At 49.0% G+C, this 22,647-nt stretch overlaps 1 protein-coding gene across 8 annotated transcripts in view; it reads right to left on the reverse strand.

Moving 5' to 3' along the window:
• Positions 1–22,647, reverse strand: part of LOC138855244 (somatostatin receptor type 5-like) — a 332,516-nt gene that overhangs the window by 73,209 nt on the left and 236,660 nt on the right. The window lies entirely within an intron of this gene.

Below are 22,647 nucleotides of genomic sequence, written 5' to 3' on the forward strand. Positions count from 1 at the left end.
TGCCAGCTGAAGTACAGGTGGCTGAGTCACGAGGCAGGTGCAAGTGTCTGACTGCCAGCTGAGGTACAGGTGGCTGAGTGACGAGGCAGGTGCAAGTGTATGACACTGCCAGCTGAGGTGCAGGTGGCTGAGCGACGAGGCAGGTGCAAGTGTATGACACTGCCAGCTGAAGTACAGGTGGCTGAGTCACGAGAGAGTAATTGCTGGGGAAGCTGTGGTGGAGAATGCATGAGAGTGCTTGCAGATAAGTAGTGTATAGTGTATAGTGTGTGTGTGTGTGTGTGTGTGTGTGTGTGTGTGTGTGTGTTTTGTAATGTTTAGGCTATAGGTTGTTTTTGGTTAAAAATTTTGTACTGTTAAGTAGGCCGTAGCACTGGGCAAGGTCCTGGTACTTACGTCGGGCCTGTGTAAGTAATTGAGAGTGCGGAAATAATTGTAAATTTAGGTAAAGGCTTCAGCCGGCAGGAGAAGGAAGTGTGGGGTGGGTAGGTAGGGAGACCCACTCTTGTGGATATTTCATATGGCCTAGCTATAAATAACTAGTATCAAGGTACTAGTGAGCTGTTTTGTGATAAGTGAAATATGTTGAAGGTAAGTTTTGTGTTATATATACTTTATATTTTTGTAAAAGTGAATTTATCTGATCTTCTTGAAATTAAACCCTAAAATATTGACCATTTGTTTATTGCTTTTGTGAAGTTGCAAGTGTGACCCTAAGGTGGTGTATTTTTTTTAATATTTTGTATGTACCCCCTAGACAAGTCCCCCCTCACCCCTCCCAGGCTCCAAGATATTTTCGTAACAATGTATACTATATATATATATATATATATATATATATATATATATATATATATATATATATATATATATATATATATATATATATATATGCGCAAAACAACCACTCTGAAAGAATAGAGAAATTCCAAGCGCTTTCGTGACTACTCACATTATAGATATATTATCAGTTCCTTGATAATGTATATATATATATATATATATATATATATATATATATATATATATATATATATATATATATATATATATATATATAACAACCACTGTGAAAAAAAAATTCACAGTGGTTGTTTTCCATTATTGTGATATCAGCTGTTTACTGTGATCTTACTGTATATTATATTCTATTACATTACATTGTACATAAAACTGTCTCTCTCGTCATGTGCGTATATTTTGTATCAACTGTTTACATGTCTTTCACAATGCGTTGTAACAAAATCTAACGTACCTATGGCTGGGTGTCCTTCCCCGGGGTTTGCCTTGTCCTCAGTTAAGGTTCTAGATCATAGGAGAAGACGCTAACTTTCCTTTCATTTGATGGAACCTGATTGCCTCACATCCCCAAACGCTGTATGAACTCTATCTCCTTAGCTCTTCTCCATACATGAAATAATAACAATCATAAACATAATAATAATAATTATTATTATTATTATTATTATTATTAATATGGTTAGACACGTACGGCTTCCAACTGTGTCCCCGAGTTCGTTTAGTAATTGTCAACTCCCCACGGTATTTTATATGGCGTACATAATGTACACGGATCTCACTCACTGTATTTAGTCAAAACAATACAACAAAGTAAGTAAGTGATCCTGAGATGTCTATTGTTGAGAAAATAAATTGTTTTTATAACTGCTGCCACTAGTAAAGTAGCCAAGCTTTGTGCTGGCCAATAATTAAAGCAATTAAACTACTTATTACAATTATGGGACCTTCCAGTGGATGAAAAAGAGAAAGAGAAAACATGAGTGATAACGAGACGGCACTTGTATTGTTAATGTATAATTTCCCTTCATGCCGCAGTGCACACACACACACACACACACACACACACACACACACACACACACACACACACCACACACACACACACACACCACACACACACGCACACACCACACACACACACACACACACCACACACACACATACCACACACACACACACACATACCACACACACACACACACACATACCACACACACACACATACCACACACACACACATACCACACACACACACATACCACACACACACACACACACATACCACACACACACACACATACCACACACACACACACACACATACCACACACACACACACACATACCACACACACACACACATACACACACACCTTAAATTCTTAACGCTATAACGAAGGCACATATAACGTAGGTACATTTTATCATGGTATAAACCATGGTATAAACTAACGCTGATTTACGGTTTGTAAACCAGACCCGCAAACAGTAATTTACAACAAAAACATCAATTTACAACTAAACACCATGATTAACAATTCAACACAATTTTGCACCTTAGGACAATTCACAACTCAAGGTCATGATTTACAAGACAATGATTTCTCACTCAACACAATAATTTACAAGGCATTTAATTCTCACTGATCACAATGTTTTACATCTCACCCCAATAATTTACAACTCAAGACAACAATTTACAATTCACTATAATAATTTACAACTCAACACAATTTACAACTCAACACAATAATTACAACTCAAGAAAGTGGCATATTATTATTATAATCAAAAAGAAGCGCTAAGCCACAAGGGCTATACAGCAAGAAAGTGGCATAAATCGATGAAGAGGTGGTGAAGAACAACACTGATGTTCACTCGTTCATCTGACAACACTGATGTTCACGCGTTCATCTGACAACACTGATGTTCACTCGTTCATCTGACAACACTGATGTTCACTCGTTCATCTTGAGAGTTTTGCAGAAGTCAATTTATATTTCCTTCCTGATTGCCTTCCTCACTCCTCACTTCCATTTTCTCCCTCTCCTTCCTTCTCTCCCTTATTTTCTCCTTACCTATTTACCCCAATCTTTTCTTCCCTCCTTTCATCATGCTCTCTCATTTCCCGACATTGTTTTCTTAAAACATTTTTTATATTTTTTATTTATTAACACATCGGCCGTCTCCCACCAAGGTAGGGTGGCCGGAAAATGAAAAACTTTCATCATTCACTCCATCATGTCTTGCCAGAGGTGTGCTTACACTACAGTTATAAAACTGCGACATTAACACCCCTCCTTCAGAGTGCAGGCACTGTACTTCCCATCTCCAGGACTGAAGTCCGGCTTGCCGGTTTCCCTGAATCCCTTCATAAATGTTACCTTGCGCACACTTCAACAGCACCTCAGGTCCTAAAAACCATTTCTCTCCACTAACTCCTATCTAACACGCTCATGCATACTTGCTGGAAATCCAAGCCCACAAAACCTCCTTTATTCCCTACCTCCAAACTCTCCTAGGCCGAACCCTATCCCGTCTTTCTTCCACTATAGATTTATACAATTCCAAGTCATTCTAATTCGTTCCATCCTCTTTAAATGTCCAAACCACCTCAACAACCCCTCCTTAGCCTTCTGGATAATATTTTTAGTAACCCCACATCTCCTCCTAATTTCCAAACTAGGGATTCTCTGCATTATATTTGCACCGCAAATTGCCCTCAGACGTGTGCACTGCCTCCATCTTTCTCCTTATTGCAACATTCACCACCCATGCTTCACACCCATATAAAAGCGTTGGTGTAACTATACTCTCATACATTCCCCTCTTTGCTTCCATGGATAACGTTCTATGTCTCCAGAGACCCCTCAATGCACCACTCGCCTTTTTCCCCTCATCAGTTCAATGATTCACCTCATCTTTCATAGACCCCTTTTGTATTTTTATATAATTATTTCTTTCAGTGTCGAAAAAATAACAGAGGTGAGTTTGCGGCCGCAGCATCTTCTATGGTGAGTTATATTTCTCAGCATATAATACAGTCATGTTTCTCAACACATAATACAGTCATGTTTCTCAACATATAATACAGTCATGTTTCTCAACACATAATAGTCATGTTTCTCAACACATAATACAGTCATGTTTCTCAACATATAATACAGTCATGTTTCTCAACATATAATACAGTCATGTTTCTCAACATATAATACAGTCATGTTTCTCAACATATAATACAGTCATGTTTCTCAACATATAATACAGTCATGTTTCTCAACACATAATAGTCATGTTTCTCAACATATAATACATTCATGTTTCTCAACACATAATACAGTCATGTTTCTCAACATATTATTATTATTATTATTATAATCAAGGGGGAAGCGCTAAACCCGGAGGATTTTTCTCAACATAATACAGCTACATTTCTCAGCATATAATACAGTCATGTTTCTCAGCATATAATACAGTTATATTTCTCAGCATATAATACAGTCATGTTTCTCAGCATATAATACAGTCATGTTTCTCAACATATAATACAGTTATGTTTCTCAACATATAATACAGTTATGTTTCTCAACATATAATACAGTCATGTTTCTCAACATATAATAGTCATATTTCTCGGCATATAATACAGTCATGTTTCTCAGCATAATACAGTCATGTTTCTCAGCATATAATACAGTCATATTTCTCCGTATATAATAGTCATATTTCTGAGCATATAATAGTCATATTCCTCAGTATATAATAGAGTCATGTTTCTAAGCATATAATACAGTCATGTTTCTCAGCATATAATACAGTCATATTTCTCAGTATGTAAGTCATGTTTCTCAGCATATAATACAGTCATGTTTCTCAGCATATAATACAGTCATGTTTCTCAGCATATAATACAGTCATATTTCTCAGTATATAAGTCATGTTTCTCAGCATATAATACAGTCATGTTTCTCAGCATATAATACAGTCATATTTCTCAGTATATAAGTCATGTTTCTCAGCATATAATACAGTCATATTTCTCAGCATATAATACAGTCATATTTCTCAGTATATAATACCTAAGTGTCCCTACTCATACTCTCTAAATACTCCACAAATTTTCTCTTTCATCTAGTACCTGTCTATAGACGATTGCTTCTCTTTGCTCCCGAGTTCCCGGCGACACTGGCCGGGTCTTGATGTGTCGAGCAGTAAACACTCATTAGTCACCCATCAAAGTGAATTACTTCAAGCTAATCACTGAACTTTTTCTCGGTGTAATTACTGGAGAGCTTCTTGATGCAATCTGCTCCAAGAAAATATGAGCATTCATAAATAGCGGTGGATGATAGAAGTTAAGAGGTCGTTGGGAGGGAGGTGGCAACCCAGCCTCAGTGATTTAACTGGGACTACCCAAGAATTTTCCATTAACGAAACAATTCTTACGGATTTCGTTCAATGTAGGTTGAGGAATGAATGACACTCGTCACATGTCTAGCGCTACCACTCAATTTGCTCAATTATAACATTTCTGTGTAAAGATGCAAACAGAATGTTCATGATATATAAGCCAGACGACACGATAATATACGCCACAACTCCCACCTAATGAAAATATACAACACCGATGTGTAAACCAGACTTAGAATGAAAATCTGGGTCACGGACACATGTGCGTGTAATTGAAACAGATATAAACGGAGAAATATGTCTTATAATTTTAAAATAAATGTCAGTGAAACACAAGTCCTCGCTTGTTTAGAAACTTTATACCAAAACTTTGAAGGCGGAGGAGCTGGGCACGCTCTTGGGGTCTGTTAAGCAGTAAAGTGTTCGCTGGGCACGCTCTTGGGGTCTGTAAAGCAGTAAAGTGTTCGCTTGGAAGTGTTCACGTTAGTACACATAAGGTTGAACTATTACATAGAATATTGTTCATGGTGTGATCAACGGTAGGGAGGGAACACAGAAGGGACAGAGGTAAAGTTACTGTCATATTTCTGATCGTTATTACCAGCTATAGTATCACGTTGCTGCGTGATATTTCTTGAAAACTAATATAAGAGGCTGGTGTGTGCTTGTCAACACACCGCAGGTTCAATATATGATGAACCTAATATTGCAAGAAACTGCAGGGTACTGCAGTACCTTGCAGTACATGTTCTATGAATCCTCTTTCTTTCCACTTGTATGTACAATTCTCAGTATGTTCTGGTATAGTATTGTAAGTAAGGCAGAAGGCGAGGAGAGAACCTTCTGATTTACTTTCATGTCTAGCTAGGAACAGTTAGCAGAAAGTATTATACTAAATTTTACTGTGTGTGTATGTGTGTGTGTGTGTGTGTGTGTATAGAAATCTTCAAGTGTACAGTAAGGGTAATGTAAGTAATTCATATCATTTAGCTCCACACAGCGAGCCTTGCTATCATATCTTGCGCCATTAGCTTCTCTAATGGTAATTTCTCTCTTCCTCTCTTTCCTAAGGTGTCATTCGGCATGTTTTATATATTATGTTATATAGAAGTTATGGTGTTATAAGTTACATTATGTAAGAGTTACGATGTAATATATTACATTATGTAGACTAGTTATTATATTGCATATCACGTTATGTAAAAGAGTTACGTGATGTCCTTCAGTTCTTTGCAGGTCACAAGCATTTTTGGTGTCGTCTCAGTTGTGTGCATTTATGGGATCCGTGTAGAAAGAGTCCTCACTGTTTCTCTTCCATAGATCTAGTTTCACTCTCTGAACGGTAATATGTACACGCCTACGTCACTGTTGGGTAAAGAGTGCAACTAGATCTATGTACGAAAAACAAGGAGGAATCATAGTGCCCGAATCTGAGAACACAGAAATGCGTAGCTCTGAGGTGACAACACAAATGCTCGTGTCTCGTACATATCCAAAGAGACTTCATACACTGGAACACACAGGGTTGATCTATAGAGAATCTAACACTGATAAATGTTACAGTACTGAAGCATCCTTAACTGCTACTACAATCACCAGAGCTGGCAGTGCACCACCTCAAGTACTCCTACCCCATACTGATTTTCTGCTGTCACGACATGATTATTGGATGACCTGACGCTCTCACCTGATCTTCAACAGTGACATGTTTTCTACACTACATATACCTGTAATGTGTGCAATAAAGATGTTTTAGGTGTATGCACTTGTGTTCTTTCACTCACACTCTCGGTTTCATTCTAATTTCGTACCTGACAAGAGTTGCATCGACAAAGAAAAGTCGTTAATATATGTGACCGATAGTTTAGGGCCTTCTTCCTCTCACTAATTTTAGAAGACTGTTTTGGTATTTACGATGTCTTGAGTGACTTGTTATATGCCCTTACCAGAAGGTTCACTCACAAGACTGCCCTAATAACTCTCCCACTATCACCTACGATAACATGTAAGCATCGCAATACAAACACCTCCATCACGCCTAAATTTCCCACTTCATGATGACCTTGATATCTGTATGCATGTTGCCATCAAAAAGTGGAAGTAATCTTATTTTATGTAATCAACACACAAGTAGAAGCCATCATGTGTTATGTTATCAACACGTTGCCTCACATTAGCTTCCAACCTTCACACTCCTGTCTGTGAGTCAATGACTTCGTACACATTTCTGTGATCCCACTGACTTGACACGCATCTCTGATTTTTACTGACGTGACACACATCTATGTGAATTCAACTGACTTCACACAAGCCACTGTGAGCTCCACTAACTTACTAGAAGCCTTTGTGAGGTCGCTAAGTCGTCAAAATTGTGGGAGAGACAGAGAGAGAGAGAGAGGGGGGGGGGAGGGAAGGAAGCGTCACAATTATTTAATGACTATAATGCTGACAGCAACATATTGATGTCAATATAATGGACGTCAGGTGAGTGACCTGAGGTCTAGTCACATTAAGCAGGTGTGTGGCAAATATAATTGTTATATTTGTTCATAATATACAGGTTGTGTGTGGTCGCTCGTCAGGTGACATATAGTGTATTGTATAATGTATCTATCTCTGTCTAGCTGTCTTTGCTGCCCGTGTGGCTAGAGTTAGTTTGTAGTGTTTTATCACTTCTCTCTTGTCACTTGAAATGTCTGTGTGACTCCGTCCGTCATTCCTCTCTCTCACTAAGTTCAAGTGTGTAGGAGTGTGGAGGAGGAATGTCAGAAAGAATTGTGAGGGAAAAGCATGAGGGAGAAGTGTGAAGGAGGAGCATGAGGAAGGAGTGTGATGGAGCAAAATTATGAAGGAGGATTAGGTGGGGGTGAAGTTGAAGTGGTGGTGAAGGGAGGAGAAGGGCTGGGAAGGGGGGTCGTTAATAGGCAGAGCGTTGGGGTTGCTAGGTGGAATTGTGATGAAGTTGTGTTGGTTGGTATTGTAGTGGGGTGGGAAGTTGGTGGGGTGGGCTGGTGGGCTTATAGTGGGGTTGATGAGGCTGGTGGTATGGCTGTGGGGATAAAGTTCCATAATACTCTCCCAGATAGATGTTTTCACCCCACAAACTGCTGCCATAATTTTACCGAGAAAGGACGAAGGAAGTTTGAGAATAATTTCTCTCCCAAACTATAAACTTTGCTTCTAACTTTCAGCTTCATTTAAAATCAACTATCTTCATATTGCTTCTACAAGTGCCAATATAAGCAACATATTTATAATGGAATAAACGACAGAACAGTACCTACCATAGATCTTACCTTACGCTCTACACATAAGGAATTATATTATTATTATCATTGTTATTATCTACAAGAAAACGCTAACATTCATATCATTACTTAACACAAAGTCCCGGGTTATGTACACCATTTTGGACAGCCGAAAAATAAACTTATAATACTGGACGAAGAAATACAACAGCCAGAAGAACAAAGAGCAGGAAATACAACAACGAGGAGGAAATACAACGAGGAGGAAATACAACGAGGAGGAAATACAACGAGGAGGAAATACAACAACGAGGAGGAAATACAACAACGAGGAGGAAATAAAACGAGGAGGAAATACAACAACGAGGAGGAAATACAACAACGAGGAGGAAATACAACGAGGAGGAAATACAACGAGGAGGAAATACAACAACGAGGAGGAAATACAACAACGAGGATGAAATGCAACAACTAGGAGGAAATACAACAACGAGGATGAAATACAACAAAGGGGAGGAAATACAACAACGAGGAGGAAATGCAACAACGAGGAGGAAATACAACAACGAGGATGAAATACAACAACGAGGAGGAAATACAACAACGAGGAGGAAATACAACAACGAGGAGGAAATACAACAACGAGGAAGAAATACAACAACGAGGAAGAAATACAACAACGAGGAAGAAAACAACGAGATAGAAACACAACAACGAGGAAGAAACACAACAACGAGGAAGAAAACAACGAGGAAGAAACACAACAACGAGGAAGAAACACAACAACGAGGAAGAAAACAACGAGGACACAGCCTCCCTCTAGTGGGGGGGAGAACAATCCTCCCTTCTCTAGTGGAGGGGGACACAACCCTCCTCTCTGAGTGGGGCGGGGACACGCCTCCCCTCTCTGAGTGGGGCGGGGGATACAAGCCTCCCTTCTCTAGTGGGGCGGGGGACACAACCTCCTCTCTAGTGGGGACACAACCCTCCTCTCCATAGTGAGGGCAGGGGGACACAATCTTCCCCTCTAGTGGGGTCAGGGGACTACAACCCTCTCTCTCTAGTGGGGCCTGGGGAACAACTCTCTTATAATGGGGCTGGGACACAACCTCCTTCTCTAGTGAGGCCTGGGGACTAAATCCTCCTCTCATTATGGGACGCTGTCATTCATACAACACTCCCGTTATGAGTGGCGGGACATAACCTCCTATCTGGGAGCAGGGACAGGCAATCCCTCTGAGTGGGGACAGGGGACCAACTCCTCTTTAGTGGGACAGGGAACAACTCTTACTCTAGTGGGGCAGGGAACAACTCACTCTCTGAGTGGGGCGGAGGACACAACCTCCACTCTACTGGGAGGAACGGGGAAACTCACCAGATTACTAAGTGGGGAGGGAATCAACAGATGAAATCACTCTAGTGGACGGGAGAAACTACACTACAGTGGGAGGAAGACACAACTGATCCACTAGAGGAGGAAATACAACCCTCAATCATAAGGGAGGACAACCCTCCCCTCTCTAGTATGGGCGGGGGACACAACCCTCCCCTCTCTAGTGGGGGCGGGGGACACAACCCTCCACTCTCTAGTGGGGGCGGGGGACACAACCCTCCCCTCTCCAGTATGGGCGGGGGACACAACCCTCCCCTCTCTACTGGGGGCGGGGGACACAACCCTCCCCTCTCTAGTGGGGGTGGGGGACACAACCCTCCCCTCTCTATTGGGGGCGGGGGACACAAACCTCCGTTCTCTACTGGGGGCGGGGGACACAACCCTCCCCTCTCTAGTGGGGGTGGGGGACACAACCCTCCCCTATCTATTGCGGGCGGGGGACACAACCCTCCCCTCTCTAGTGGGGGCGGGGGACACAACCCTCCCCTCTCTAGTGGGGGCGGGGGACACAACCCTCCCCTCTCTAGTGGGGGCGGGGGACACAACCCTCCCCTCTCTAGTGGGGGCGGGGGACACAACCCTCCCCTCTCTAGTGGGGGCGGGGGACACAACCCTCCCCTCTCTAGTGGGGGCGGGGGACACAACCCTCCCCTCTCTAGTGGGGGCGGGGACACAACCCTCCCCTCTCTAGGGGGGGCGGGGGACACAACCCTCCCCTCTCTAGTGGGGGCGGGGGACACAACCCTCCCCTCTCCAGTGGGGGCGGGGGACACAACCCTCCCCTCTCTAGTGGGGGCAGGGGACACAACCCTCCCCTCTCTAGTGGGGGCGGGGGACACAACCCTCCCCTCTCTAGTGGGGGCGGGGGACACAACCCTCCCCTCTCTAGTGGGGGCGGGGGACACAACCCTCCCCTCTCTAGTGGGGGCGGGGGACACAACCCTCCCCTCTCTCGTGGGGGCGGGGGACACAACCCTCCCCTCTCTAGTGGGGGCGGGGGACACAACCCTCCCCTCTCTAGTGGGGGCGGGGGACACAACCCTCCCCTCTCTAGTGGGGGCGGGGGACACAACCCTCCGATCTCTACTGGGGGGGGGGGACACAACCCTCCCCTCTCTAGTGGGGGCGGGGGACACAACCCTCCCCTATCTAGTGCGGGCGGGGGACACAACCCTCCCCTCTCTAGTGGGGGCGGGGGACACAACCCTCCCCTCTCTAGTGGGGGCGGGGGACACAACCCACCCTCTCTAGTGGGGGCGGGGGACACAACCCTCCCCTCTCAAGTGGGGGCGGGGGACACAACCCTCCCCTCTCTAGTGGGGGCGGGGGACACAACCCTCCCCTCTCTAGTGGGGGCGGGGGACACAACCCTCCCCTCTCTAGTGGGGGCGGGGGACACAACCCTCCCCTCTCTAGTGGGGCGGGGGACACAACCCTCCCCTTCTCTAGTGGGGGCGGGGGACACAACCCTCCCCTCTCTAGTGGGGGCGGGGGACACAACCCTCCCCTCTCTAGTAGTGGGGCGGGGGACACAACCCTCCCCTCTCTAGTGGGGGCGGGGGACACAACCCTCCCCTCTCTAGTGGGGGCGGGGGACACAACCTTCCCCTATCTAGTGTGGGGCCTGGGGACACAACCCTCCCTTCTCTAGTGGGGGCGGGGGACACAACCCTCCCCTCTCTAGTGGGGCGGGGGACACAACCCTCCCCTCTCTAGGGGGACACAACCCTCCCCTCTCTAGTGGGGGGGCGGGGGACACAACCCTCCCCTCTCTAGTGGGGGCGGGGGACACAACCCTCCCCTCTCTAGTGGGGGCGGGGGACACAACCCTCCCTTCTCTAGTGGGGGCGGGGGACACAACTCTCCCCTGTCTAGTGGGGGCGGGGGGACACAACCCTCCCCTCTCTAGTGGGGGCGGGGGACACAACCCTCACCTCTCTAGTGGGGGTGGGGGACACAACCCTCCCCTCTCTAGTGGAGGCGGGGGACACAACCCTCCCCTCTCTAGTGGGGGCGGGAGACACAATCCTCCCTTCTCTAGTGGAGGCGGGGGACACAACCCTCCCCTCTCTAGTGGGGGCGGGGGACACAACCCTCCCCTCTCTAGTGGGGCGGGGGACACAACCCTCCGTTCTCTAGTGGGGGCGGGGGACACAACCCTCCCCTCTCTAGTGGGGGCGGGGGACACAACCCTCCCCTCTATAGTGAGGGCGGGGGACACAACCTTCCCCTCTCTAGTGGGGGCGGGGGACACAACCCTCCCCTCTCTAGTGGGGCCTGGGGACACAACTCTCCCCTCTATAGTGGGGCCTGGGGACACAACCCTCCCCTCTCTAGTGAGGCCTGGGGACACAACCCTCCCCTCTATAGTGGGGCCTGGGGACACAACCCTCCCCTCTATGGTGGGGGCGGGGGACACAACCCTCCCCTCTCTAGTGGGAGCGGGGGACACAACCCTCCCTTCTCTAGTGAGGGCGGGGGACACAACCCTCCCCTCTCTAGTGGGGGCGGGGGACACAACCCTCCCCTCTCTAGTGGGGGCGGGGGAGACAACCCTCCCTTCTCTAGTGGGGGCGGGGGACACAACCCTCCCCTCTCTAGTGGGGGCGGGGGACACAACCCTATCCTCTCTACTGGGGGCGGGGGACACAACCCTCCCTTCTCTAGTGGGGGAGGGGGACACAACCCTCCCCTCTCTAGTGGGGGCGGGGGACACAACCCTCCCCTCTCTAGTGGGGGCGGGGGACCCAACCCTCCCCTCTCTAGTGGGGGCGGGGGACACAACCCTCCCCTCTCTAGTGGGGCCGGGGGACACAACCCTCCCCTCTCTAGTGGGGGCGGGGGATACAACCCTCCCCTCTCTAGTGGGGGCGGGGGACACAACCCTCCCCTCTCTAGTGGGGGCGGGGGACACAACCCTCCCCTCTCTAGTGGGAGCGGAGGACACAACCCTCCCCTCTCTAGTGGGGCGGGGGCCAAACCCTCCGAACTCTAGTGGGGGCGGGGGACACAACCCTCCCCTCTCTAGTGGGGGCGGGGGACACAACCCTTCCCTCTCTAGTGGGGGCGGGGGACACAACCCTCCCCTCTCTAGTGGGATCGGGGGACACAACCCTCCCCTCATTAGTGGGGGCGGGGGACACAACCCTCCCTTCTCTAGTGGGGGCGGGGGACACAACCCTCCCCTCTCTAGTGGGGGCGGGGGACACAACCCTCCCCTCTCTAGTGGGGCCTGGGGACACAACCCTCCCCTCTCTAGTGGGGGCGGGGGACACAACCCTCCCTTCTCTAGTGGGGGAGGGGACTACCCTCCCCTCCCTAGTGGGGGCGGGGGACACAACTCTCCCCTCTCTAGTGGGGACGGGGGACAACCCTCCCCTCTCTAGTGGGGGCGAGGGACACAACCCTCCCCACTCTAGTGGGGGCGGGGGACACAACCCTCCCCTCTCTAGTGGGGGCGGGGGACACAACCCTCCCCTCTCTAGTGGGGGAGGGGGACCCAACCCTCCCCTCTCTAGTGGGGGCAGGGGACACAACCCTCCCCTCTCTAGTGGGGGCGGGGGACACAACCCTCCCCTCTCTAGTGGGGGAGGGGGACACAACCCTCCCCTCTCTAGTGGGAGCGGGGGACACAATCCTCCACTCTCTCGGGGGGGCGGGGGACACAACCCTCCATTCTCTCGTGGGGGTGGGGGACACAACCCTCCCCTCTCTAGTGGGGGAGGGGGACACAACCCTCCCCTCTCTAGTGGGGGCGGGGGACACAACCCTCCCCTCTCTAGTGGGGGCGGGGGACACAACCCTCCCCTCTCTAGTGGGGGCGAGGGACACAACCCTCCCCACTCTAGTGGGGGCGGGGAACACAACCCTCCCCTCTCTAGTGGGGGCGGGGGACACAACCCTCCCCTCTCTAGTGGGGGAGGGGGACACAACCCTCCCCTCTCTAGTGGGGGCAGGGGACACAACCCTCCCCTCTCTAGTGGGGGCGGGGGACACAACCCTCCCCTCTCTAGTGGGGGCGGGGGACACAACCCTCCCCTCTCTAGTGGAAGCGGGGGACACAATCCTCCCCTCTCTAGTGGGGGCGGAGGACACAACCCTCCATTCTCTCGTGGGGGCGGGGGACACAACCCTCCCCTCTCTAGTGGGGGAGGGGGACACAACCCTCCCCACTCTAGTGGGGGCGGGGGACACAACCCTCCCCTCTATAGTGGGGGCGGGGGACACACCCCTCCCTTCTCTCGTGGGGGCGGGGGACACAACCCTCCCCTCTCTAGTGGGGGCGGGGGACACAACCTTCCCTTCTCTAGTGGGGGCGGGGGACACAACCCTCCCCTCTCTAGTGGGGCCGGGGGACACAACCCTCCCCTCTCTAGTGGGATCGGGGGACACAACCCTCCCCTCCCTAGTGGGGGCGGGGGACACAACTCTCCCCTCTCTAGTGGGGACGGGAGACACAACCCTCCCCTCTCTAGTGGGGTCGGGGGACACAACCCTCCCCTCTCTAGTGGGGGCGGGGGACACAACCCTCCCCTCTCTAGTGGGGGCGGGGGACACAACCCTCCCCTCTCTAGTGGGGGCGGGGGACACAACCCTCCCCTCTCTAGTGGGGGCGGGGGACACAACCCACCCTTCTCTAGTGGGGGAGGGGGACACAACCCTCCCCTCTCTAGTGGGAGCGGGGGACACAACCCTCCCTTTTCTAGTGGGGGAGGGGACACAACCCTCCCCTCTAGTGGGATCGGGGGACACAACCCTCCCCTCCCTAGTGGGGGCGGGGGACACAACTCTCCCCTCTCTAGTGGGGACGGGAGACACAACCCTCCCCTCTCTAGTGGGGTCGGGGGACCCAACCCGCCCCTCTCTTGGGGGGGCGGGGGACACAACCCCCCCCTCTCTAGTGGGGGCGGGGGACACAACCCTCCCCTCTCTAGTGGGGGCGGGGGACACAACCCTCCCCTCTCTAGTGGGAGCGGGGGACACAACCCTCCCCTCTAGTGGGGCCGGGGGACACAACCCTCCCCTCTCTAGTGGGGGCGGGGGACACAACCCACCCTTCTCTAGTGGGGGAGGGGGACACAACCCTCCCCTCTCTAGTGGGGGCGGGGGACACAACCCTCCCCTCTCTAGTGGGGACGGGGGACACAACCCTCCCCTCTCTAGTGGGGGCGGGGGACTCAACCCTCCCCTCTCTAGTGGGGGCGGGGGACACAACCCACCCCTCTCTAGTGGGGACGGGGGACACAACCCTCCCCTCTCTAGTGGGGACGGGGGACACAACCCTCCCCTCTCTAGTGGGGGCGGGGGATACAACCCTCCCCTCTCTAGTGGGGGCGGGGGACACAACCCTCCCCTCTCTAGTGGGGGCGGGGGACACAACCCTCCCCTCTCTAGTGGGGGCGGGGGACACAACCCTCCCCTCTCTAGTGGGGGCGGGGGACAAAACCCCCCGAACTCTAGTGGGGGCGGGAGAAACAACCCTCCCCTCTCTAGTGGGGGCGGGGGACATAACCGTCCCTTCTCTAGTGGGGGCGGGGGACACAACCCTCCCCTCTCTAGTGGGGCCGGGGGACACAACCCTCCCCTCTCTAGTGGGGCCGGGGGACACAACCCTCCCTTCTCTAGTGGGGGCGGGGGACACAACCCTCCCCTCTCTAGTGGGGGCGCGGGACACAACCCTCCCCTCTCTAGTGGGGGCGGGGGCACAACCCTCCCCTCTCTAGTGGGGGCGGGGGACAACCCTCCCTTCTCTAGTGGAGGCGGGGGACACAACCCTCGTCTCTCTAGTGGGGGCGGGGGACACAACCCTCCCCTCTCTAGTGGGGGCGGGGGACGCAACCCTCCCTACTCTAGTTGGGGCGGGGGACACAACCCTCCCCTCTCTAGTGGGGGCGGGGGACACAACCCTCGTCTCTCTAGTGGGGGCGGGGGACACAACCTTCCCCTCTCTAGTGGGGGCGGGGGACACTACCCTCCCCTCTCTAGTGGGGCCTGGGGACACAACCCTCCCCTCTATAGTGAGGCCTGGAGACACAACCCTCCCCTCTATAGTGGGGCCTGGGGACACAACCCTCCCCTCTCTAGTGGGGCCTGTGGACGCAACCCTCCCCTCTCTAGTGGGGCCTGGGTGCACAACCCTCCCCTCTATAGTGGGGCCTGGGGACACAATCCTCCCCTCTCTAGTGGGGCCTGGGGACACAACCCTCCCCTCTCTAGTGGGGCCTGGGGACACAACCCTCCCCTCTATAGTGGGGGCGGGGGACACAACCCTCCCCTCTATAGTGGGGGCGGGGGACACAACCCTCCCCTCTATAGTGGGGCCTGGGGACACAACCCTCCCCTCTATAGTGGGGGCGGGGGACACATCCCTCCCCTCTATAGTGGGGCCTGGGGACACAACCCTCCCCTCTCTAGTGGGGCCTGGGGACACAACCCTCCCCTCTATAGTGGAGCCTGGGGACACAAGCCTCCCCTCTATAGTGGGGCCTGGGGACACAACCCTCCCCTCTATGGTGGGGCGGGGGACACAACCCTCCCCTCTATGGTGGGGGCGGGGGACACAACCCTCCCCTCTATTGTGGGGACGGAGGACACAACCCTCCCCTCTATAGTGGGGCGGGGACACAACCCTCCCCTCTATTGTGGGGGAGGGGGACACAACCCTCCCCTCTATAGAGGGGCGGGGACACAACCCTCCCTTCTATAGTTGGGGAGGGGGACACAACCCTCCCCCCTGGCAGACTGGACGACCTTCCCACCCTCCCTGGCAGACTGGACGACCTTCCCACCCTCCCTGGCAGACTGGACGACCTTCCCACCCTCCCTGGCAGACTGGACGACCTTCCCACCCTCCCTGGCAGACTGGACGACCTTCCCACCCTCCCTGGCAGACTGGACGACCTTCCCACCCTCCCTGGCAGACTGGATGACCTTCCCACCCTCCCTGGCAGACTGGACGACCTTCCCACCCTCTCTGGCAGACTGGACGACCTTCCCACCCTCCCTGGCAGACTGGACGACCTTCCCACCCTCTTTGGCAGACTGAACTACCTCCTAATTTTTTCTCTGATTTCTTTTATCTAACATTATCTCTCTCTCTGGAGGAAGCGCTAAACTCACAGGGTTTATACAGCATCTGGATAATGGGAAGTAATCAAGTTTAATTTAAGTAGAGAAGGGGAACTTGAATTCGATGGAGAACGAGTCCGCCTCCCCCGCGCCCCCGCGTCGCCGACGCCGCACCACCCTCACCTTCACCACTGTTTCACTCTGAGTTTCATTCTTCACATCTCATGCAACTGACATTTCTGCCTCTCATTACATGCCATTAATAACAATATAAGAACCTTTACTAATAGGCTGAATTGATTTCGACCTGTACAGGACCCAGATTTTTTCACTGGCATCTAAGCATCCCACATGAAGGATCTACAAGCAACAGTTTCAAATATTGTCTGCATAAGATGTGCAACAACCTGCTGGTCTCTTGCTCCTGCAGCCTCGCACCTTCTTCCACTCTTAACAGACAAGTCCATTTCCTCTCTGGGTTTTCTTGCCAACAGTTACCTCTCAACAAACATGTTCCACATTCTCTACAAATTTCCTGGTGTCTCACCTGTAATGTTATATGTTCACTTATTATATTTAATAATTTCTGAATTCATTTAACGTAAGCCTTCCCATTATACATACAGTAGAGCCTCTGTATCCACTGATTAGGTATCCGTGTTTATTGTGGCCCAATAATACCTCTTAATTTTTATTACGTATTGTATTTATTACGCAGAGTAGTGGTGAATATTGTATAAAAAGCGATCCATATATAATGTCAGTTTCCGGGATTTGTTCTGAAACCGGACGTGTATTATTCCTGATCAGGAGAGAAGAGTGACGTGTATGTGAGGGCACGTGGAGCGCAGCAGCTGGCGCAACATGTCCTAAGAAATCATGGTTTGGTTTTAGTAGAGATGTGTTTTTTTTTTTTGTATAGGTTAGTTTACTGGTTTAAGTGCTTTCATATTCACCTGTAAGGCCATAGTGTGCAAAGGCCTGTTTAAGTTTATGGAGAGTACTCCTACAGCCTGCAGGTTGAGCAGCCTGCGGAAGGGGGGGTGTCAAGGAACCTCCCTGTTTATAAATGATAGCGTTTTACTCACTAGTAACAGTGTGCCAGTGAGCTAATGTGAATGAGAAAAGGTGTAATGTGTGATTTTATATATAGAGTAGGTTGTATGTTGCACATGTTACTTTATTAATATTTTTATATATAGAGTAGGTTGTATGTTGCATATGTTACTTTATTATTAATATTTTTTATATATAGAGTAGGTTGTATGTTGCGTATGTTACTTTATTATTAATATTTTTATATATAGAGTAGGTTGTATGTTGCATATGTTACTTTATTAATATTTTTATATATAGAGTAGGTTGTATGTTGCATATGTTACTTTATTAATATATTTTATATATAGAGTAGGTTGTATGTTGCATATGTTACTTTATTATTAATATTTTTTATATATAAAGTAGGTTGTATGTTGCATATGTTACTTTATTATTAATATTTTTTATATATAAAGTAGGTTGTATGTTGCATATGTTACTTTATTAATATTTTTTATATATAGAGTAGGTTGTATGTTGCATATGTTACTTTATTATTAATATTTTTTATATATAAAGTAGGTTGTATGTTGTACATGTTACTTTACTTTTAATATATTTTTGTATAGGTGAGTTTTTGTGTCCTTCCTTATAATAAATTTAATATTGACTAATTAACGTTGTACATTTAATGTGAAGGTACAGGCTGGCCCTAGAGTGGTTTCTTTTTCTATTTTAAATATAAATGCCCTTAGACTAGGCAGGTTGTTTACCCTTTAGGAGTCACAACTTTTATTTACGTTACGCAGGCAAAATCGTAAGAATTTTTCATAATAATAATGGCACCAAAGCGCAAAAGTAGAAAAGCTGCAGTTCTTCAAAGCCTAAGAGAAGCAGTGAAGTGTTTCCCATTAGTGAAAAAGTGATAATTCTCCATTTATAGTGCATAATTTAGCAATTAAACTTTATAATAGGTATGGATAGGATTAGGACCACCGTATCCGCGGGGGATACGGTGGTCCTAATCCTATCCATACCTATTATATATATAATATATATATATAATATATATATATATATATATATATATATATATATATATATATATATATATATATATATATATATATATACAGGCAAACAATCGCAAATAAGAGATGTCAACAATGCAAGACAAGCCACGGGGGATGGAAATCTTTAGCTCAAGTACCTTCACACTTCTCACTACGTCATCAGGAGCCGTGCAATGTTGCAAAGGAAACAACAGGAGAAATGAAGGGAAGTTTGTTCAGAGTATGGTAAGACAACCGTTCGCGCCTGTCTCGAGGCGCGAACGTATGATAAAGCTCGTAGAGCAGGGAGCGCACCTTGTGGCGACCAGTGAAGAGGCGGGGCCAGGAGCAATGGCTCGACCCCTGCAACTACAATCAGGTGAGTACACACACACACACACACACACACACACACACACACACACACACACACACACACACAGATATTAATAAGGGTTTCTTAAGCCTAGAGGTGGGTGGGTGTAGGGATATGGCATTAATTTTTGGGGTTGAAGTTTTAGCCGGAGGACGCACAGGCGTGGGCGTATTAACCAAAATTTACTGTACTAGAAAACGAGGTGGGGTGAGTGATAGTGATAAGGGGATGAAGGGAGAAGGAAGGAAAGGTGATCGAAGTGAGGGGTCGTGTTGAGTGAGAGGGATTGTGCAGTGCATGGATGACTTCAGTGGAGGAGTAGGAGGGAGAGGGGGAGACGGAGAGAGTGAGAGAGAGAGAAAATCGGGTAGGGGAAGGGGGAGACGGAGAGAGTGAGAGAGAGAGAGAAAATCGGGTAGGGGAAGGGACAAGAGGAAGACAAGATAAACTTAGTCTGGCAGTTGACGTATCATTAGCGACGCTCCGAGGCCTTCTGCCAACCACAGGGAGAGAGAGAGAGAGAGAGAGAGAGAGAGAGAGAGAGAGAGAGAGAGAGAGAGAGAGAGAGAGAGAGAGAGAGAGAGAGAGAGAGAGAGAGAGATTGCTCATAAAAGACCTCAAATGTTCAGAACTTTTCAAGAAGATAATAATCACAGGTGATTCAGAATAAGAAAATTCTCTCTTAGGACACTAAAAAGTGACTTTGTTTTTTAAGTGTTGTTGAGAAACTTCCATCACATGATGTGTTTACTGTCAGACATACAGCACTACACTAGCTTCACTGTGGTGCTACACCAGCTTCACTGTGGTGCTACACCAGCTTCACTGTGGTGCTACACCAGCTTCACTGTGGTGCTACACCAGCTTCACTGTGGTGCTACACCAGCTTCACTGTGGTGCTGCACCAGCTTCACTGTGGTGCTGCACCAGCTTCACTGTGGTGCTACACCAGCTTCACTGTGGTGCTACACCAGCTTCACTGTGGTGCTGCACCAGCTTCACTGTGGTGCTACACCAGCTTCACTGTGGTGTTACACCAGCTTCACTGTGGTGCTACACCAGCTTCACTGTGGTGCTACACCAGCTTCACTGTGGTGCTACACCAGCTTCACTGTGGTGCTACACCAGCTTCACTGTGGTGCTACACCAGCTTCACTGTGGTGCTACACCAGCTTCACTGTGGTGCTACACCAGCTTCACTGTGGTGCTACACCAGCTTCACTGTGGTGCTACACCAGCTTCACTGTGGTGCTACACCAGCTTCACTGTGGTGCTACACCAGCTTCACTGTGGTGCTACACCAGCTTCACTGTGGTGTTACACCAGCTTCACTGTGGTGCTACACCAGCTTCACTGTGGTGCTACACCAGCTTCACTGTGGTGCTACACCAGCTTCACTGTGGTGCTACACCAGCTTCACTGTGGTGCTACACCAGCTTCACTGTGGTGCTACACCAGCTTCACTGTGGTGCTACACCAGCTTCACTGTGGTGCTACACCAGCTTCATTGTGGTGCTACACCAGCTTCACTGTGGTGCTACACCAGCTTCATTGTGGTGCTACATCACCTTAACTGTGGTGCTACACCAGCTTCACTGTGGTGCTACACCAGCTTCACTGTGGTGCTACACCAGCTTCACTGTGGCACTACACCAGCTTCACTGTGGCGCTACACCAGCTTCACTGTGGTGCTACACCAGCTTCACTGTGGTGCAACACCAGCTTCACTGTGGTGCTACACCAGCTTCACTGTGGTGCTACACCAGCTTCACTGTGGTGCTACACCAGCTTCACTGTGGTGCTACACCAGCTTCACTGTGGTGTTACACCAGCTTCACTGTGGTGCTACACCAGCTTCACTGTGGTGCTACACCAGCTTCACTGTGGTGCTACACCAGCTTCACTGTGGTGCTACACCAGCTTCACTGTGGTGCTACACCAGCTTCACTATGGTGCTACACCAGCTTCACTGTGGTGCTACACCAGCTTCACTGTGGTGCTACACCAGCTTCACTGTGGTGCTACACCAGCTTCACTGTGGTGCTACACCAGCTTCACTGTGGTGCTACACCAGCTTCACTGTGGTGCTACACCAGCTTCACTATGGTGCTACACCAGCTTCACTGTGGTGCTACACCAGCTTCACTGTGGTGCTACACAAGCTTCACTGTGGTGCTACACTAGCTTCACTGTGGTGCTACACCAGCTTCACTATGGTGCTACACCAGCTTCACTGTGGTGCTACACAAGCTTCACTGTGGTGCTACACAAGCTTCACTGTGGTGCTACACAAGCTTCACTGGTGCTACACCAGCTTCACTGTGGTGCTACACCAGCTTCACTGTGGTGCTACACAAGCTTCACTGTGGTGCTACACAAGCTTCACTGTGGTGCTACACTAGCTTCACTGTGGTGTTACACCAGCTTCACTATGGTGCTACACCATCTTCACTGTGGTGCTACACCAGCTTCACTGTGGTGCTACACAAGCTTCACTGTGGTGCTACACTAGCTTCACTGTGGTGCTACACCAGCTTCACTATGGTGCTACACCAGCTTCACTGTGGTGCTACACAAGCTTCACTGTGGTGCTACACTAGCTTCACTGTGGTGCTACACTAGCTTCACTGTGGTGCTACACAAGCTTCACTGTGGTGCTACACAAGCTTCACTGTGGTGCTACACCAGCTTCACTGTAATGGTACACAAACTGCAGCCTCTCTCAACTAAACAAAAGCTTCCATACATCAAAAACACCTGCGTCAAGATCATTATTTCTCCTGACAAAATATAACAGCCTTGGGACTCAAAATCTGAATTTATTTCATAGATAATGAAGCGCCTATTAGACCGCACTATATAATTGTTATTGTCTTTAGAGAGAGAAAGACCGCACTATATAATTGTTATAGTCTTTAAAGAGAGAAAGACTGCACTATATAATTTTCTTACTGTCTTTATAGAGTTTCGAGCCTCCAACCAGGATGCCCTTCAGCATATGAGCTGAAGAGGACCTCAGCTGGAGGAAGAAATATGCAGATTCTTCTTATTTCGTGTCTCCATGTAGGTTTTATCCTGTCACTGAGAATTGTCTGTGACGCTTATAAATGCACACGTGATCACGTGTTGGGAAAAACCAGCAACTATTGTCTCTCCCTAACACCCCTTGTCTTCTCTTTATGCACTCACAACACAAGATTTAAGTAATTTATGCATATATCAGGTGAACTTCAGCAATTTAAGTTGGTAAATCACTTGATGG

Source organism: Cherax quadricarinatus, chromosome 86 (genome assembly GCF_038502225.1).
Source record: "Cherax quadricarinatus isolate ZL_2023a chromosome 86, ASM3850222v1, whole genome shotgun sequence".
Taxonomy (NCBI): domain Eukaryota; kingdom Metazoa; phylum Arthropoda; class Malacostraca; order Decapoda; family Parastacidae; genus Cherax; species Cherax quadricarinatus.